The 6,274-nt window shown below is 44.1% G+C and overlaps 1 pseudogene; it reads right to left on the minus strand.

Moving 5' to 3' along the window:
* Nucleotides 1-5,618: 5,618 nt before the first annotated feature.
* LOC115548080 (uncharacterized) lies at nt 5,619-5,743 on the minus strand (annotated as a pseudogene).
* Between the last annotated feature and the right edge of the window lie 531 nt (nt 5,744-6,274).

Below are 6,274 nucleotides of genomic sequence, written 5' to 3' on the forward strand. Positions count from 1 at the left end.
CCACAAACCAACAGGGGCTGTTATGAAATAAAACAGTTAACCCTAACCCTATCCATTTTCAGTGTTACAAACCTACAACTCTTAGCATGCACGCCATGTTAACACATTTATTACCTACCGTTGTTCTGATGCTGGCAGAGGCGGTCTTGGCGCTGGTTATGCGAATCATCTTGTGGGTCACAGCAGGTTCAATTAATCTCCAAAATGCCATGAAACAGCTGTAGGAGGCAAACCACGTGTAAAAGCGCACGTCCTCATCTGATGCAGACAGACGCTCCATCCCATAACGCTGGCGAAGATTGAGAAGTTCCAACTGCTGTTGAAGCTCCCTAATCTGGCGACATAGAGCTTTGTTCTCTTCGGCCAAATTACTCGCCCTCGCTCCCGTTTGAGGGACAACACAGTAGTCATGATCTGGAGCCATTTCGGTCTCCATCTCCGAGTCCGAGTCTGGCTCTGGGGGGTGGACTCTCTTCCCAGAACCTCGGTCTGGGCGCAGGTAGTTTGTACCCATTCCACGTAAAGTAAACGGGTACGGCTCCCTTCTCCAGCCTCCTCAGCCCCCCGGTAGTCACATCAAAATCAGTTTGTGTTAAATGCCGACTAAAGACCCAGGTTTTTTTGGTCGGGTTGAAGCCATCCCTCCGGATTCCCTGCTTCCACTCAGCCCGTACCGCAGCGTCAACGGGAAAGAATGAATGAAAGCTAACTTTCTTGTTGTACCGTGACGAAACGGTACACAATGACACACAACAATGTAGTCCTGAGGTTCTCACCCTTTGAAAGGCAAGTCGCCTCCCTCAAATCCTAAAAACACTCTATGTAACTGAAAAAAATTATCTCTCTGGTAAACTAACTCTTTGGTAAACAAACAAGCTCGCTCTCGCTCTGTTTCGCTGTAGCTGTTAGATCACCAGAAGTTTGGACCGGAAGTACTGGCCCACACACTCAAGTTAGAATGTCAACGGCCGCCATATTGTGCACGGAGCAAATTTGAGGACTTGTTGGAATAAAATTATGCAAGTTCAAAGTAACCTAAGGTAGATGGCTCTGTTAGTCTGTGATTATTTTTTTTAGATTATGTCAAACAAATCAATAGTCGCATAACGTGACTGCACGACTCCACTGTTGATAGACATTCATTTCCTTTAGTCTATATCCGACGATGAGGGATTAACATGCATGTCTATCTGACGGACCCCCACGTTGAAAAACAACGCAAAAGGTATAACATCTTTCGTTGGAACTTGACGCCAGGGATCCATGGCCATGCGTCAGACTTTTGACGAATAGGGAGTGAGACAGTGTTGAAAAAAAACCTTTTTTTTTCATGATCTATTCAGCGCAATGTTTTTGATTATGTTTATGTATTTAGGGCACATTTTAAGCATGCATATTTTTAACAGTTACCCGTTAAACAGGCATATTTTTGACAGATAATAGTTAAACATGTGTTACAGCAAAATGTTATTCTTGACTGAAGAACAACATTGCATTTTGTTTCAGTGTATTCTCACTTCAAACTAATCTTATGGAAGGACAACAACTCCCATGAGGACCTACCTGACATTCTTAGTGTCCGAGGATCTCAAATCTGGGTAATTCTTGTGAAATTTGTATGTTTTTGTTGTGTTGTCGACCGATTCAACCAATCACAGAGGAGTAGTAGGCAAGGGGGCGGGTTAAAAAATGTATAAACCAACTTTGTTTGTCACGTCTGGAAAGCGTTGACGATCATTCTTCAAAAAAAGGTCTCAAAGTTCGGTAGCCATCACGATTCCGAAAAAAGTGAAATCTGATTTATTTTTATCGGAACTCGAATCCGACTTTGATGTTCGATTTTTAGAGCAATATGGAATCAAGGAATTGAAAGTAAGACGTCAAAGTGAGGAATGAGGGCTATGGGTGACAGGAGGTGGTCTGCCTGTTTCATGCCTATTTCTCAGTTAATAGTAAAACATGCCCTGATGTGTTACAGAGTCTCTCTCTCTCTCTCTCTCTCTCTCTCTCTCTCTCTCTCTCTCTCTCTCTCTCTCTCTCTCTCTCTCTCTCTCTCTCTCTCTCTCTCTACCCCCCCCCTAGAAACAATAACTTTTTAGACTAAAGTCTTTAAACAGAATGGACTCTTCACGGCTTAATTTACAACTGTTTATTATGTAACTGTACATCACTTTTAATATACACATGAACAACAAATGCATAAGCACACACGCACATTCACACACACACATTCACTCACACACACACACACACACACACACACACACACACACACACACACACACACACACACACACACACACACACACACACACACACACACACACACACACAGCTAAGCAACAACGTGTCTTGTGCTTGAACAAATGTGTGCATCTGCGATGGTAGCATAAAGATGTTATGTAACAAAACAAACTACCCTAAAAAAAATTGACAGTAGACTACAACTCCCAGAATACATTGCGACTGTAGCTCTTTGCAGAAGCGGTATCTTGTGCGTTGAAAGTATTTACAGCTGAAAGATATAATTATGCTTATTTTTAATGGTCAAATCGTACATTTAACTAATGTTTTTTTTTGTGCATTATATTTAGTATTATTCATCAATGTATTCGACGAAAGAGCTAATGTGTGTAAGGCTAACGCAACAGTGCTATTGTTAGCATGCTATGCTATATCAATACAAACATTGGTAGCACAGCAACCAGTGGCCTGTACTACGAACCTCGATTAGTGGGTTAGCGAGGTATGTTGCGCTCAAAGCCTAGGTTAGATGGAACACGATAGTCGATCTCTTTTAGCGTCGCTGTGTCACCATGGTGACTTATGCTCTCAACCAAACCTGGTCGGCAGCAGGTTTTCAGCTAAGTCTATCGGGTAAGTTCGGCGTGCGCATTCCTAGCCCCTCTTTTGATAAAGGCGTCACCATGTGTGGGTGTTCCCGTGGACCTCGGAGCCCGTATCCTACAGGGGTCTCTCCGACAGAGGCTCTTTCGGGACCGATCTCTTGGCATTGCCTGAGAATATTCTTAATGAGAGATACAGGTTCTCATCAGAGGGTAATGCTATTTGATCGTCCTTGTTGGACCTTATGTAGACAATGCGTACTGTTGCGCATTGTGTCTCCGTGAGAGAGTGTTAGAGTGGAGGTAGCGCGTCAGTCTTGAATTTCTGAGTGCCGGTTCGTCGCCGCATTTATGTGAAGCTTAAAAAGTCCCAATTCTCATGCATATGGAATACTTATTCACGAAAGCTTATGGAATTATATTTTTGTGCTTATTTCGAACTTGACCCCATATTCTCAAGGCCGTGCTGGCACCACATCTATGGGGGTAAAAGGCATGATGATAGACCGGCGAGATTTGAACCCCGGTCGCTGGCGTTCGGGTCTTATACTAATCCACTACGCCACCGCCGCTACCTCTCAGCGGTTGAAAACTTATGCTATACATTTCTTACATAGGGTGTCTTTGAAGTGAATCCCCTAAGTTATAGAATAAGGCAGGATGGACGTTGCTTATGCATTTTGAAATCCTCAACACTCTATTGGGATTAATGACAAACAGTTCTGCATTTGGCATAGTTATTTTATAGACAATATGCAGAAACTTTTCACCTATACGCATTTATTTAGACTGCTTGATCTATCCAGTTTGTAAAGATGAGTAAAATGACGCGATAAACGCCCCTTTCACGTGAACGCGCATTGAATCTAAAGCGGAAAACCTGGCTCGACTAATCGAACCCTAACCCTGCGTTCACACCAAAAGATGCATTTGCTGCCCGAACGCGTTGACGCCGAAGTTTTGCGGCGCAGCAAATCAAGTTTTGCGGCGCCACAGTTTTGCAGCGCGGGAAATTTCGCGGCACGGCAAGTTTTGTCCGCGGTGCTTCTGAATTCATTCACAACCATGGCCGACATTACGAGCATTGCATGTCTTTACCTGTTGTGGAAGAGGGAGAGACGTCGCAATGCCCGTCGTTTATGGGTTCATGAGACCATTCGGAGCCTGGAAGGCTGGTGCTGCCTGGCACCCAACTGGGTTTTGTTTGGGGTTGTTATTCTAGCCCTTTAGCATACTCATTGTTTAGTTTAACTGTAAACACAACTGCACTACAGAATGCTGATTTGTGGGTTTTTTCGAGTTACTAAATAAATCTAACGGTAGTGAACTCTAGGTAACTCCAAGGGAGTAACACTGATTGGCTGTTACGGCATGTCACTCAGGGGCAACGCCTCAGTGGCAACGTTGTTGAACGCTGATAAGCTGTCATCACGCTTTTGCTGCCGAAAAGTTGAAATATTTCAACTCGAGCAGCATTTGACGCGCCGCAAAATACGTGAACGCGCCCGCCGCCCGTGCCTGGCAGCGGGCACGGGCGTGCTGCGCTGCAAATCAGATTTTGCCGCGCCACAAATCAAATTTTGCTGCCCGTTTTCTCGGCAGCAAGTGCTGCGGCAGCAAAGCAGCAACGCGTCTCTACATTCACTTTGAATGGGATCGTACTGCGCGTCAACTTTTTGCATCTTTTGGTGTGAACGCAGGATAACCCTTCGTAGTACCATTTAACTCTGATCGCGAGTTGCGTCTCTGTCGAGCCAGGTTTTCCCAAGATAGCCTGGGTATGTTCAGCGATGTTCGTAGTATACCCCACAGCTCTGATGCTTTGAAGAATACTGATGACGGTTTTGCCAATTTAGCCTCAACTCATCGCCGAGAAACATTAAATCATTTAAAAGTTTGAATCAAAACGCAAGCGAAAAATCGATACGCCAAAAATACAGCTTGTTTACGACCATTGCGCAATAATGACACATTTAAATCCCTGGCATTGCGATTAATGATTGCTTCGAGCTTTCCTATGTATCCACCAACCTGGCAACCCCAGAATAATAGCCCTTTAAGGTTAGGTTCAAGGCACTTCAATTGAATGCTAGCACTAGCACGATAACGTTTGAGATGGGAAATCCTTCGTGTGCCGGTTACGCAATGCTACTCGGTGGTTCGGCCATCTTTGAGACATGAAATCGTAAAGAGGACATAACTCGCAGTGCACGTGAGCACAATTGCCGTGTTTACATGTAAACTTCTGATCCGATGAAAAGTGGAAGAACAGCCCAATCTGAATAGAAAATTATCATATATACGCCTCAATCTGAATACAATCCTCTGATCGGAATAGAATTCCATACGGAATAGAAGAAGTGATGTAGTCTGCAATAATTGACATGTATACACTTATTGTGATTAGTTTGGGGTGGGTGTGGCTACTTTTTTACTTAGAGAGATGGCATCAGCAGCTTCAGTAGTGCGTCTGTACTTTTATGCACACCGAACTTGACCGTTGTCAAGGAAAGTGGATTTTTGGCTTTCTTATCTCTCCGCAAGTAGTTCGGTAACTTATCAATAGCAGCGTGTCTAGGTGCTAAGCGACATCAACGGCGGACTATTTCTCTGCTGATCAACACTACGAATAGTATTCACCGCAAACACTGTTTGAGGATATTTTTAATAAATAATTTTATATTGGTTTATTTTTAACAGGGATAGTGTACATTAATTAACATTCCTGTAAATGCACCAGAGTTAGTCAGAACGCTATTTTCCATCTATTGTCCCTTACAGCACCTGGTATTCCCAGGCGGTCTCCCATCCAAGTACTAACCAGGCCCAACACTGCTTAGCTTCTGAGATCAGACGAGATCGGGCGTGTTTCAGCGTTTTGGCAAGTAGCCGTGTAATAAGCGGGATAATGTATAGAACCTCGCCGGTCATTATCGAAAATAATACCCTTCAGAGCGAAGCACAAGACCTCCGCTTCGCGTCAGGGTCCGGTTCGCCCTGTCGAGGCTTACGTTCCCATCAATGACCGGCGTTCTGTACAACATTATCCTTTACATTTATCATATAAGTCAAGACCAAGATAACGGTTGTGCGTGAGAGACATATGAACGTACGCTTACCACTTTGGTAAATGCCATATACAATGCATTCGGATTGCATGATAGGAATAGATCTATTCCGATTGCAAATCTAATCTAAGTGTCCATGTAAACGCGGCTAGTGTTGCCCTAGGTTGTGTACTACCTCAGGGTTTAGTGGGGTTAGGGTAAGGGGGCATGGTCTTTGCTAACGTACGATGTTGCGCAGTAGCAACAACAAAGAATGTCCCAATGCGTCCCAAATCGCACATTCCCAACCGTGTGGCCACACCCACAACACAGAGTGTGAGTAACCAATCGTATCTCCTCAAATTTCTACTCCCAGAAACA

Source organism: Gadus morhua, chromosome 7, assembly GCF_902167405.1.
Source record: "Gadus morhua chromosome 7, gadMor3.0, whole genome shotgun sequence".
Lineage (NCBI taxonomy): Eukaryota > Metazoa > Chordata > Actinopteri > Gadiformes > Gadidae > Gadus > Gadus morhua.